Source organism: Mobula hypostoma, chromosome 11 (assembly GCF_963921235.1).
Source record: "Mobula hypostoma chromosome 11, sMobHyp1.1, whole genome shotgun sequence".
In the NCBI taxonomy this organism is placed as follows: domain Eukaryota; kingdom Metazoa; phylum Chordata; class Chondrichthyes; order Myliobatiformes; family Myliobatidae; genus Mobula; species Mobula hypostoma.
The window spans coordinates 30,917,170-30,931,752 of NC_086107.1; the positions used below are offsets into that span (position 1 = coordinate 30,917,170).

Here is a 14,583-nt window from a genome sequence, read left to right on the forward strand (position 1 = left end):
TATTTGAAGGCAATGCCCTCTGGCCCTAGACTCCCCTTCTGTTGGAATCATCCTCTACACATCCATCCTGTCTAGGCCTTTCAATAGGTTTCAATGAGATACCCCCTCATTCATTTAAACTCCAGCAAGTACAGGGCCAGAACCATCAGGCATTCATTCCAGGAATCATTCTTGAGAAACTCTTCTGGACCTTCTCCAATGCCAGCACATCGTCTCTTAGATAAGAGACCAAAACCTCTCATATTACTCCGGTCTGACCAATGCCTATAAGGCCTCAGAATTACATTCTAGTTCTCTTGAAATTAAGGCAAAAATTTCATTTGCCTTCCTTACCACTGGCTCAACTTGAAAGTATCATCTGCAGTCTGTAAATAAGTAGAAAGCGTAGGCTGCAGGGGAACTAGGTTTTGCAAAAGCAGGATTAGGTCTGGAGATGTAGCCATCATCAGTGGTTTCACTCGCACTCTCAGCATGGGCATCCCAGTGTTGCCAAGCACTTGTTCCTCTTATGCATGCATAGGAAAGAGGACTGACTGTGCTTGTTTTCCTCTGGTTAGCTGTGTATCCTATAATGGACTGAATGCTGGGTCAGTGAGTGGTTCATGAATGCTGCTTGACCTGCTGAGCTCCTCCAGCATTTTATGTGAGTTGTTTTGTATATGTTCTTTTAAAAAGTTATCTGAATCATTTACATTAAAAGCATGTAAATATGTAGTATATGTCTAAGTACTATGTAGTATATGTCTTAGTATAGTATAGTATATTTTTTTCAGAGGTACAGTTGAAAGTTAAGTGAAAATTAGGAGTCTGACCATTGAAATTGGATGCATTTCAACCTTTTTAAAAATGCAAATCATACACAAAACTCATTTACATGTTTTAGCACAATAATGAACATTTTCAGTTACAATACTGACTGTTATCAAACAGATGGGCATTTCTTGGCAAGATTCATTTTAATGTAGCTGATATTTTCCAGTGTCATACACAAATGTGATGACATCATCTAAATGCGTGACATTCACCTTTGTCAGACTGACAAGAGATTGAAGCAATAGTTTGTGACCTGTGTCTTTTACTTTTAACTCCCAAGAAAATGGGGAGTAAATCATGCCACTGTTATTAAGGAGATTGAATCCACTAGACCCCACTGGGGCATTGATGCGTAGCCATGTGCATCTGCCTGCCTGAATTTTTAATGCTCTGCATATTTCACACATCATTACTGGATCTCACAATACTTAATGCAGATATGCACAGCAAAGATATATGCTGCGATTTCTGCAGGGTGTTCAGACCAGCCTTGCATTGCATGACATACAGTTCAATGTGCCTCAACAATCATATTGCAAAGAAAGAAGGGTGGAGTGGAGAAGTAAGATGGTTTTTATCTCTTTTTCTCTTTTCCTTCCACTTTTGTTGTGGAAAATATAATTTTAAAGCTGTGACTAGTCTTTGAAACTCTAACAACAAAGACATGGCTTTTCTTTAGCTCAGAGGCTTGTGGAGCTTAGAGCATTGCGCTATTCAAAGATCAGCTTTTAGAATTGATTGATGGCCATGGGGAACTGGCAAGAAGAGGCAATGAGGCCTGGAGAAGATGAACCATGATCTTTTCGAATGGTGACCCATGTTACTATTTTCTTGTGTTCTTACATTTCTATGATTTTTCCGGTCATTTGTTATTGGGAACTGTATAGGTCATGTTTTCGAACATTCATCATGGTGGAAGCTCTTCTAGCTAAGTTTCCTTCAGAATTTCTCAAGATTTTTTCCCTAATTTTGTGTTTTTTTTTCTTTTCTGTGGGTGGAGTTCCTAGATTGGTCATTAACACTACACACAGCAATTATTTCGTATGCCAAGTAATGGTGCAATGTGATTTCTAGACACTTGTGTGCCACATGCCATCTAAATCACTGATGTGGCTTACTTATTCTTTGCATGACCCTAACAGTTGCAAGAAGTATAGCCAAGCCAGTGCTTTTATTTTAATGCTGATTTATGAAGGAAACAGCAGCCAGTGCAAATCCTGGCATTGCTGTGAGCCAGACTCTGCTGTCAAAAGACATTTATTGCAGAAAACCTTTCTTTCCAGCTCATCAAAAATGTAAGCATTCAAAGGAAAACTCTAAGCATTCCTTACTGCTTTTTCCATTACTCTTCAGACTATCCTTCTCAAACTTCACTTCTTTTTCTGCTCTCCTATCTCAGACCAAGTCCTGTTTTACTTCCTCTCCTTCTTAGGCAGTTCCTCAGGATCAATGTTGACCTATTTCTAAGTGTGGGTTTGTAGATTCTGAGCTGACTGATTTGGTCATGTGGGAAGCATAGCCTTTTCCACAGATGGGAAAGGAGTTTCAGTTCTAGCGCTGTTGGTATTGACCTTGAGGTCCCGCCAATCCAGATGCTCCTTTTACACTTTATTCAGCTTTCTTATTATTCTACTGCAATACACTGTGTAATGATTTAGTCTGTATGAACATTATGTAAAAAACATTTTTCACTATATCTTGGTACATGTGACAATAAAAATAAACTAGGACCGAGACCAATATTGCTGGGGGGTGGAAGTAGTCTGTGTGAGATTTCCTTTAACACATGGTGGTTGTTGCAGATCAGCAATCATGGGAGCATCTCAGAGCAAATTCTTGCTCCAGGAGAGCAGGTTCTGCTGAATGCTCACAAATAAAGGTAGACACATGTGTGGGTGCTACCTGTCATGTGTGCATCTGTTTGTTCAGAGACACACACACACAAACACACACACACACACACACACACACACACACACACACACACACACACACACACAGACACACACACTATCTAGGTGGCCTCTATCTCCACCTAGACACCTATGCACCAACCTGATTTCAGGCTGCTTCTGTTTCAGCCCTGACCTTGCAGACCTAAAACAGTTACTGGTTTAAAGGTTTTAACTGGATTTGTGTTTTCAAATCTCTAATTTGTGTTTTCAGATCTCTTCAGGGCTGCGATCCCAGCAGTCACCCAAATTCAGACAGAAGTATATTCCACTGACAATATTACCTTCAGTTACATGGACTTTCCTCCCGAAATCTTTTCAACCTATACTACATACTCCTTTTATACTAGTATACCTTAATTCCTTTATTCCTAGGTAACTACAGTTTTATAGAAATCAGCTTTTTAAATGGCTTTCTCCATTCTTTGATGCATCAAACTATGTAAAATCTTGTAAGATCTAATAACATGGGTGCTATTTATGGGAAATGTGGAAAACTGACATGGTCATAATAAAACATAATCAATCTATTACTTTAAATTCAGAGAAGAATTGGGGTGGCAGTTAGTGTAGTGATCAGCACGATGCTTTACAGTCCCAGCAACCTGGGTTCAATTCTCGATGCTGCCTGTAAAGAGTTTGCGGTCACGCGCTCTGTGACCTTCCTCCAGGTGCTCCAGTTTCTTCCAGAAGTCCCAAGCCATACTGGTTGGTAGGTTAATTAGTAATTGTCAATTGTCCTGTGATTAGGCGAGGCTTAAATTGGGGGATTGCTGGGCAGCATGGCTCGAAGGGTCGGTGTGGCCTATTCCTCACTGTATCCCAATAAATCAGATATGGTTTTGGATCCTGTGTGGTCAATTTTTTTCTCTAAGTTCTGTGCAAATGATGCTCAATGTCCAGCTGGTGAAGGAAACAGAAACGTAGAGAAACAGAAAGAAGAGTTTACAATTTGTTGTTATAAACCTGCTCCACTATTCAAAACATTCAGAGTATATCCTTCCTCTCAGAATCATATTCCCACTCATTCTCCATTTTCCCTGATGTCTTTTGTATCTAAAAATCTATTTATCTTTTCCTTTGTTAAGTTTAGTATTCGGTGAAGAAAGTTTGATAAAGGATACAGCAGAATCTAGATTAATTGGAAAAAGGGGCGAGGGAATAGCTGTTAGAATTTAACTGAAACCAGTGTCAAATCATACCTTTTAAACTAGGTTAGGACATACACAGGGCTCAAGAAAGTGTTTTTGAAAGATGAGGCCTTGGGATTCAAGTTCATAGATCCCGGAAAGTGGCAGCACATAAAAAATATTGGTGAAGTAGTCATATGTTATACCTGTCTTCATCAGCCAGGGCATTGAGTACCAGAGATCAGGCCACATTTGGAGTATTGTGTGCAACTCTGGCAACCATACTATAGAAAGGATATGATGAAACTATTGACTGTGCAGAAAAGGTTCACAGGAATGCTGTCTGGTCTGGAGTACTTGACTGATCAGAAGCTGTGCTGGATTTAGGTTTGCTGATCGTGAAGTGCTAAACTCAGACAAAAAACTTAAGCCCTTTCCAATATATATAGCCAGGAGTACCCTTACTAAAGAGAATTAGAATCAGAATCAGGTTTAATATCACTGGCATACTTTGTGAAATTTGTTGAAAGAAGTTATCCTATAATTACCCAATCCTCAAAGACTAGTTCACTGCCCTGTTTATTCTCCAAGAAAGGTTTAGCTGGAAATACCCACTATTTGAGTTGTGGGTTCCCTCTCCCTATCAAGACAAAGATACTTCTAGCTAACAAAGTAATTTAAACGTGGTCCCTTTACTTTCAGTGGTACATGTTTAAATGCAAACAGCATTCTTAAACACATTTTAATCTCACAGAAACACATTTTAATCTCACAGAGGATGTTTATCTTACAAAAGACTTCCAAATTACAAACCATTTCTAAAATACAAAGGATTCCAAAACACAGGTATAATTCCTGTATTGATGATGCAGCTGAACCAGTCATCCTTCGCAGAAATTGAAGTCAAATGAATTATCAACATTTAATCTGACGAGTGTATGGATAGGGAAGTTTTAGAGGGTCAAATGCAGACAAATGTGATATGTGTCGAAAGCCATGTTAGCCATTGACACGTTGAACTGAAGGGACTGTTTGCATAATGCAGAACTGTATTACTATATATTCAGCACCCGGCCTTCACAGACTTCTGTAATGGAGAATTTTATGGTTTCACCACCTTTTGAAAGAAGACATTTCTTAGTTGTAAAAGTTGGTGAGGTACAAAAAGTCATACCAAATTTCTTCAGCCTCTTAACACGTACTGATGTGCTGTTTTGCCATTGAATCTATGTGGTTGGACCAGGACAGACTGTTGATGATATTCACTCCTAGGAGCTTGAAGCTCTCAATCCCCTCGATGTCAGCACCATTGATATAATCAGCAGCATGTGCACTGCTCCCCGTTCCGGTCAATGATCAGCTTTTTTATTTTGCTGACATTGAGGGTGAGGTTATTTTCATTACACATTCCACTAGACTCTCTACCTCCTACCTCCTTCCTATACTTCTCGGTGCTAATTATCTTGAGACTGTGATACTTGATGTGATCCCCAAAGCCAGGAGAAATATGCAGCCAAATTATATTTTTCAATAAAATCACTCCTGATTTTTCTAAACTCTTGTAAATACAGTCCAGATAGACTATTTCCTTCTCATATGACAGTCCTCCCCGTTAAAAAGATTCAATTATTTCTATTTTATGCTTTCTATCTGTCAACTGATTTGTCAGTATAGGATTCCTATACTATATACTTTAATTTTGCACAGTCACTACTCATATGAAACTTTATTAAAGACATTCTGGAAATGCAAATACACTCTCTTTCCTAATCTATTTTATCAATTGCACCATCAAAAAACTCTGGAAATTTTGTCAAATGCAATCTGCCTTTTGTTACTCATAATGTTCTTTGTAATAGACTCTAGTATTTTCCTTGCTACTGGTGTTTGAGCTAATCGGTTTGTTGTTCCACCTTTTTCACAATTAGTTAAAATAAATTTCCCAGTCTCTAATCTACAGTCAATTACATGTAGAATTTTGGAAGAAGACAAATATTGCAGACAAAATTTTCATGGCTACCACTTTAAGTGTTCTTGGATGCAACTTATTAGCCTTCTGGCTTTAAGTCACATTGATTGCCCAGCACTTTCATCTTTTCAATCTTCTTCAACTCTTCCATTTCTTTGCATCGTGATTCCCTGGCATTTTTTAGAAGTTATTTGTGTTCTCTTCCAGGAAGACAGAAAAAAATTGTTTTATTGCTTTGCAATTTCTTTGATCCCCATCATAAATTCTCTCATTTATGACTGTAAAGAAACTGCATTTGTCTTTATTAATCCGGTGCTTTTTTGGAATCATAATCAGAGTCAGGTTTAATATCACTGGGAATATATCGTGAAATTTGTTGTTTTGTGGCAGCAAAAACAGTGAAGTAGAGCACATGAGTTCATTATCCATTAAGAAATCTGATGGCAGAGGAGAGGAAGCTGTTTGTAAAACATTGAGTGTGCGTCCTCAGGTTCATGTACCTTCAACTTGATGGAAGCAATGAGAAGAGGGCATGTCCTGCGTCGTGGGGGTCCTTAATGATGGATGCCCCTCCGTACCAGATAGTGACGCAACCAGCTGGAATGCTCTTCATGGTATATCTATAGGAATTTGTGGGTCTTTGATGATACAGCAATTCTCCTCAAACTCCTAATGAAATGTAGCCACTGTCATGCCTTCTTTGTAATTGCTTCAATATGTTGGGCGAGGATTGATCTTTGGAGATGTTGACACCAAGGATGTGGAAATTGCTCATTTCTTCCACTGCTGTTCCTGCAATGATGACTGGTGTGTGTTCCCTCAACTTCTCTTTCCTGAAGTTCACAATCAATTCCTTGGTCTTACTGACGATGAGAGCAGGAGTGTTGTTGCAACACCACTCAACCAGCTGGTCTACCACATTCTTGTATGCTTCCTCTTCACCATCTGAAATTCTGCCAACAATAATTGTGTCATTGGCAAATTTATAGATGGCATTTAAACTATGCCAAGCCAGACAAATTGTGGGTTTAGAGAGAGTTGAGCACGCATCCTTGAATTGCACCAGCGCTGATTGTCAGCGACGAGGAAACGTTATTTTCTATATGCACTGACAGTGTTCTCCTGATGAGGAAGTCAGGGATCCAATTGTCGAGGGAAGGAGTACTGCAGCCCAAATTTTGGAGCTTGTTGATTAGTTCTGAAGGTATGATGGTGTTGAATGCTGGATTGAAATCAATAATAAACAGCAGCCTAACCAAGGTATTGCTATTGTCCAGCTGATCCAAGGCAGAGCAGATAGCCAGTCAGATTACATCAGCTGTAGACCTGTTGTGGCAATTGGCAAATTGCAGGAGGCACATGTCCTTGCTTTAGCAGGAGTTGATTCTGGCCATGATCAAAGCACTTCATCACAGTAGATGTGAGTGAGTGTCATTGGGTGACAGTTTCTGATGCAGCTCACGCTGCTCGTCCTGGGCTTTGGTATGATTGCTGCCCGCTTTAAGCAAGTGTAAACCTCCAAATGCAGCAGTGAAAGATTAAGAGATATCCTTGAACATGACTGCCAGTTGGCTGGCACAGGTTTTTGGTGCCACATGCTGGTACACCATTATGGTCTGACTCCTTGCCCGGGTTCAGCCTCTTGAAAGATGTTCAGACATCAGCCTCCAAGATGGAGATCACAGAGTCATCAAATGCTGCAGCGATTTGCTCTGGTGTAGTTTTATTCTCCCTTTAGAAGTGTGCATAAAAGATGTGCTCATCTGGAAGAGAAACACCACTGCCATTCATAATCGCAAACACGAGGAATTCTGCAGATACTGGAAGTTCAAGCAACCCACATCAAAGTTGCTTGTGAACGCAGCAGGCCAGGCAGCATCTCTATAAAGAGGTACAGTCGACGTTTCAGGCCGAGACCCTTCGTCAGGACTAACTGAAGGAAGAGTTAGTAAGAGATTTGAAAGTGGGAGGGGGAGGGGGAGATCCAAAATGATAGGAGAAGACAGGAGGAGGAGGGATGGAGCCAAGAGCCAGACAGGTGATTGGCAAAAGGGATATGAGAGGATCATGGGACAGGAGGCCCAGGGAGAAGGAAAAGGGGGAGGGGGAAAAAATCTAGAGGATGGGCAAGGGGTATAATCAGAGGGACAGAGGGAGAAAAAGGAGAGAGAGAGAAAGAATGTGTGTATATAAATAAATAATGGATGGGGTACGAAGGGGAGGTGGGGCATTAGCGGAAGTTAGAGAAGTCAATGTTCATGCCATCAGGTTGAAGGCTACCCAGACAGAATATAAGGTGTTGTTCCTCCAACCTGAGTGTGGCTTCATCTTTACAGTAGAAGAAGCAGTGGATAGACAAATCAGAATGGGAATGGGATGTGGAATTAAAATGTGTGGCCACTAGGAAATCCTGCTTTCTCTGGCGGACAGAGCGTCGGGTCTCACCGATATATAGAAGGCCACATCGGGAGCATCGGACGCAGTATATCACCCCAGTCGACTCACAGGTGAAGTGTTGCCTCACCTGGAAGGACTGTCTGGGGCCCTTAATGGTGGTAAGGGAGGAAGTGTAAGGGCATGTGTAGCACTTGTTCCGCTTACAAGGATAAGTGCCAGGAGGGAGATCAGTGGGGAGGGATGGTGGGGACGAATGGACAAGGGAGTCACGTAGGGAGCAATCCCTGCGGAAAGCAGAGAGAGAGTGAAGGGAAAGATGTGCTTAGTGGTGGGATCCCGTTGGAGGTGGCGGAAGTTATGGAGAATAATATGTTGGACTCGAAGGCTGGTGGGGTGGTAGGTGAGGACCAGGGGAACCCTATTCCTAGTGGGGTGGCGGGATGATGGAATGAGAGCAGATGTGCGTGAAATGGGGGAGATGTGTTTGAGAGCAGAGTTGATGGTGGAGGAAGGGAAGCCCCTTTCTTTAAAAAAGGAGGACATCTCCCTCGTCCTGGAATGAAAAGCCTCATCCTGAGAGCAGATGCGGCGGAGACGGAAGAATTGTGAGAAGGGGATGGCATTTTTGCAAGAGACAATGTGAGAAGAGGAATAGTCCAGATAGCTGTGAGAGTCAGTAGGCTTATAGTAGACATCAGAAGATAAGCTGTCTCCAGAGATAGAGACAGAAAGATCTAGAAAGGGGAGGGAGGTGTCGGAAATGGACCAGGTAAACTTGAGGGCATTTCATGATAGGTTTCAACTTGTCGGAGGTAATGGCCTGCAAACTGCCAGAGCTGACACATATTTGATTCCATTTCTGATTTCAATCAGAATTGTGTTTTTTTCCACTCTTAAAATAGACTCTGTAGGTAGTACCTGGACTTCTTGTATAGTTCTGGATCGCTTGTCTTCAATGCTGCAGACCTAGCCCTCAGCAGGTACACAGATCTCCTCATTCATATATGCTTTGGTTTGGGAATGTCCTGTATGTTCTTGAATGAACATATTCATCCACACAGGTCTGGAAGTCAGTGACAACTCCAGTGTATTCATTCAGACTCGAAGATCAATCCCTGAATGTTGTCTAACCCACTGACTCAAAGCAGTCTAGTGAATGGTCCTCTGTCTCCTATGACCATACCTTCTTGATCCTCACTACAGGTGTTGTACACTTCAGTCTCTGCCTGTATGCTGAAAGTATGAGTACAGTCAGATAGAAACATAGAAACATAGAAAACCTACAGCAGAATACTTGCCCTTCGGCCCACAATGCTGTGCTGAACATGTCCTAACTTTAAGAAATTACTTAGGATTACCCATAGCCTTCTATTTTTCTAAGCTCCATGTACCTATCCAGGAGTCTCTTAGCCATTTCAGCCCTGGGAAAAAGCCTCTGACTATCCACACAATCAATGCCTCTCAACAACTTATACCCCACGATCAGGTCACCTCTCATCCTCCTCTGTTCCAGGAGAAAAGGCCGGGTTCACTCAACCTATTCTCATAAGGCATGCCCCCCAATCCATGCAAATTTCTTGTAAATCTCCTCTGCACCCTTTCTATAGTTTCCACATCCTTCCTGTAGTGAGGTGACTAGAACTGAGCACAGTACTCCAAGTGGGGTCTGACCAGCGTCCTATATAGCTGTAAAATATAGATGATCAGACTTTCCAAAGTGCAGGATGGGATGGCATGGTAAAAAAATTTTGATGGTGGTTTAACAATGGTCAAGTGGATTGGCTCCATATCACAGGTGATATGTTGGTGGTAGTGGTTCAGAGACTTCTTCAACAAGGCCTTTTTTACATTCTTGTAGAAGCTTTTACAATATGCTTTTATGATCCTTGCAAATGTATTATTGTATATCCAAATGTTTACTCTCTAAATCAATCTCCCAATTTTTATTTCTAATTCTAACCTGCTTCTAGTCTTCAAGATTGCTATTTTTTTCTGGCCAGTTGAAATGAAACTGCTTTGGATCAAATGCTGTCCTTCACCTTTCTTCATTGGCCATGGTTGGGTCACTCTCCTTTTGCAGTTTTTTGCATTAAAAAAAGAATGTATAACAATTACATTTCTTACCGTCCTCCATTGCCTTCCTTTGAAGATCCCTACTTGTTCATAGCCAACTCACTTTTTATTCCTTTGCAGTTTCCTTTGTTTAGATTTATGGCCCCAGTTTATGTTTGAACTACTTAACAAAGAATTTTAACATGTTGTGGTCACCCTTCTCTGAAGGCACTCACTCAATAAGGTGATTAGCTAATCCCCTCATTGCACTATAGCTAACATTGGATAGTCTGCTTTAGAGCTTCCTCACATGCTCCCCTCCACCCCATGACTGATGCCCTTCCCACCCTTCCCCCACTGTTAGATCAAGGAAGAGATGATAGGCTTACTTTCAACTATAGGTCTAAATGCTCCAGCATTCCTGAGTAGATAAAATAATAACTCACCCAAGGATAACTTTGAAGGTATCTATTTTTCAGAGGGTTCTACAACTGGCAGAGTTGTAGAATTTATTAAATGCCCCTAATACATCTGTCTCTACCACCTTCCCTGCCATGGTGTTCCATGCACCCACCACTCTCTGTGTAAAGAACCTACATCTGACACCTCCCTTATACTTTCCTTCAGTCACCTTAAAATTATGCCGTCTTGGAGTAGCCATATTTACCCTGGTAAAAGGCCTCTGGCTATCCACTCTGTCCATGCCTCTTTTCATCTTGAACACCTCTATAAAGTCACCTCTCACCATCTTTTGCTCCAAAGAGAAAAGCACTAGCTTGCTCAAACTATCCTCATAAGACATGCTCTCCAATCCAAACAGCATCCTGGTAAATCTTCTCTGTAACCTCTCAAAAGCTTCCATATCCTTCCTATAATGAGGTGGCCAGAAATGAACACAATAATCTAAGTGTGATCTAACCAGGGTTTTATAGAGCTTCAATATTACCACACAGCTCTTAAACTCAAATATTGAATTCAAGAGCTGCAACAAATATTGGAATATGCAATGTGAATAGCTGTTCATCAGCTGCATCAATGACCTGCCCAAGAGAACTTGTGGAACTAAAATGTAGCTCTTTTTAAACAGCTAATCCTGGGCCATAGAGAGTACAAGTCCACTTTCTACAACAACTGAAGCTGCTAGCCTATGCCAGTACTGGATATAAATTACCAGCATCAACATGCACCTCCTCATCAGATCTTTGAGGATGCAGCATTTCTACTAATTGAAGGTGAATTAGAGAAGCCAGTGAAAGGACTGAACCTGAGGGGCCAACAAGACAGCAGGTGAGTGATGATGTTGGTGGAATAATCTTTGGAGTTAGAGGCTTGAAGCAATAACACAACACACATGATGTGTACTTGGAGGATGATGGGAATGAAAAGTTTGGTGTCCAGCGCGTTAGGTGTACTGAATCACACTTGAATCTGCTTTGGAGAAAATTAATCATACAAGCTAGCAGCATCATTTCCACTGTAAAGTTTTTTCAACGATTCCCAAAGATTCCAGATTCTACCCATATCTCCTCTCTGGTGCATTTATTGAAGGAAATAATTTGCAATTTTATATGAAACTATCTCCTCCACAGGGATGTCCTCTTCACATCCTAGAATTAGCCTGCATACTTTATGACATGATTGCCATTTCATGGCAGCTTATTACATTATCATCATGATCAGGATCCTGATAAGTCTTGATGTAGTGCATGACCTGAAATGCTGACAATTCCTTTCTCCCGACAGATATTGCTTGACTCACTGAGTTCCCCCCGCAGTTTTTATTTTCTCAAGATTCCATCTTTTGCAGTCCCTTGTGTTTGCAAAGATATTAGGATTGTCAACCATAACACTGGGCTTTTAGGAGTAGTCAAAGTGAGAAAGTCATGTAGAAAATTTCAAAGGAAATTTTAGAGCTTTGGTTCTTGGCCATAAAAATAATGGCTTCTAATGTTGGAGGGATTAAGTTTGAGAATAATCAAGATCAAGCAGGGCAGATGATCGCATCTCCTAGAATTAGAGTCTTATTGAGATATAGCAGAGAAACAAGCCTTCAGATTGCCATATCCACACAAACCATGAATTACTATTTCTACCTTAATCCAATTTTTTTTTTATTCTTCCCTTATTCACATCAATGTTCCTCAGGTTCACACACTGAGGGCAATTTACAAAGGCCAGTTACTTTAACCGACAGCATGGTACCTGGGAGAAAGCCAGATCAGACTGAGGAAACACATGAAAGTCCTTGAGAGAAAATGCAAAATATACACAAATAGCAACCAAACTTGGTAATGAACCCATGTCTCTGGTAGAGTGAGGCAGTTGCTCTTTCAGCTACTCTATGGTGCCGCAGAGAGTTGAGAGATAAGTACAGGTCAGGGAACAAGGATCAAGGATCAATTTTATTCACCATATACAGTTACATATATTGGGAATTTGCTGTGATGTGTTGGTCAGTGCATGGCGTGCAACAAACAATAGTATTAAACAATTATAAAGAATAAAAAATACATAAAAAATAAACTCTGAGGTTAAAGTACTGATATAGAATAAAATCGGCATAAATACATAAATACCAGCATGTATTTACAATGGAAAGAACATTATGAAAAGGGTTTAATGAGTTTTCAGTGCAGTGTAGTGACTGAGGTAATAGAATAGGTTGGGGGTAGGGTCTAACTAGAATACTTCATCAGATTAACTGCCTGGGGGGAAGAAATTTTTAAAGTGGTGTGAAGATTTTGTTTTAGTAGACATATAGAGCTTTCCAGAAGGGAGCTTTTGGAAAAGGCAGTTTGCTGGAAGGGTAGTGTCTACAATCATTTTCCTTGCCCGCTTCTTGTCCTGGACACATACAAGTCCTGCAGCAATGGTAATTTGCACCCAATAACCTTTTCTGCTGACATGACAATTCACAGTAGTGTTCGTATGTTGTGTGAGGTGAGGGCTAAAGCAGATTCTGATTATAAGCACTGGAATTTCAAAATCAAGGTGCTGCTTAACTCTAGGCTGAATTATACTTCTGCGTAAGCTCTACGCCATAGCCTACACAAGTGGCCTACGCCATTGTGAACATTTATACTTGTGCGTTGATGTGTCTACGTCGTTCTGCAATTCACTGCCAAAAGGCTAGTTGGCAGCGGAGTTTCTATGCCACTGTGTTGAGTTTCTTGGTGTACTTCAAACAATGGCGACTAAAACTGAGCACATCACGTTAGAGTTGGAGCTAATAAATGTTGATCAAGAGGTACTTTTATTGAAATTACTGCCACGCAGAAAAGAGAGAAGACGTCGGAGGAGATGGTGTGTACGACCTTTGAGTGGATTGAGGCTGAAGGAGGGTGAATTTTCTGTGCTTGTCCAGCCACTGAGAGACATGGATGAGGAAATGCACTTCAAATATTTTCAGGTGTCGGCAGGTAGATTTGACGATTTGGTTTAACTTCTTCTTCTCTCTTCTCTCTCAATTCGAAAATGACGGAGAAGAAGAAGCAACCGGAAATGCATAGGAGGAAATACGATGCTACCAAGTGGACCAATCACAGTTGCTGTGGTCTGCGTCACCGCGACACGTAGTTACATAGTTGGGAAGGTGCGCGTCAGGCCACGGTGTAGATTCGACGCAGAAGTATAAATTGGCCTTTAGAGTCAGTGAAGGTTAACAAGCACAAGGGTGTTGGAAAAAAGCAGATGTGCCAGCTAGGCTAATCTCAAGTTTTCTCTGTGACGATGCACAGATGTTCAATTCTGACTCACAGATTTGTTTTATAAGTATACGATAAAGAAAGCCACTTATATTTTATTATTCAGATTTAGCTAATTGCATTTTAGTCGAATTCTGTGTCAGCAATAGTCCCACCCAATGCTCCTCACTTACAAAGACTACATTTAAAATAGATTACAGGAAAGGTTCGATGAAAGGGCATAGATTGGCTGTTTTTCATCTCCTTTCAACAGAACACAAGGCTAAATGTCACCAAAAGCAGACTACAGCTGATGATACCATTTTTTTTCAGGTCGGTATATTTGATTGTTTTATCTCCTAAAGTTAGTGGATATTTTACCATGGCTGACCATTTGTAATACGTAAAATGATAGCAATCAGCGAAGAAGTGACTTATTGATAGCCCCATGAAAATTATATTGCAGCAATAGATTGGACTTGGGAAAAATACACACAGACGTGTGTCTGGTTGGAGGTTAAAGCATTTCTCAGGCAGGGCGATCAATTTCAGTAAAGAGCACAGTTAATCTGGCTCATTGAAAGGAG

At 40.9% G+C, this 14,583-nt stretch overlaps 1 protein-coding gene across 3 annotated transcripts in view; it reads left to right on the forward strand.

Moving 5' to 3' along the window:
* Nucleotides 1–14,583, forward strand: part of lrrc4ca (leucine rich repeat containing 4C, genome duplicate a) — a 504,766-nt gene that overhangs the window by 93,456 nt on the left and 396,727 nt on the right. For all 3 annotated transcript variants that reach the window (XM_063061796.1, XM_063061795.1, XM_063061794.1), the window contains exon 2: nucleotides 11,401–11,600. The gene's annotated coding sequence lies outside the window, so the exon portion shown is untranslated. The remainder of the gene's footprint in view (nucleotides 1–11,400; nucleotides 11,601–14,583) is intronic.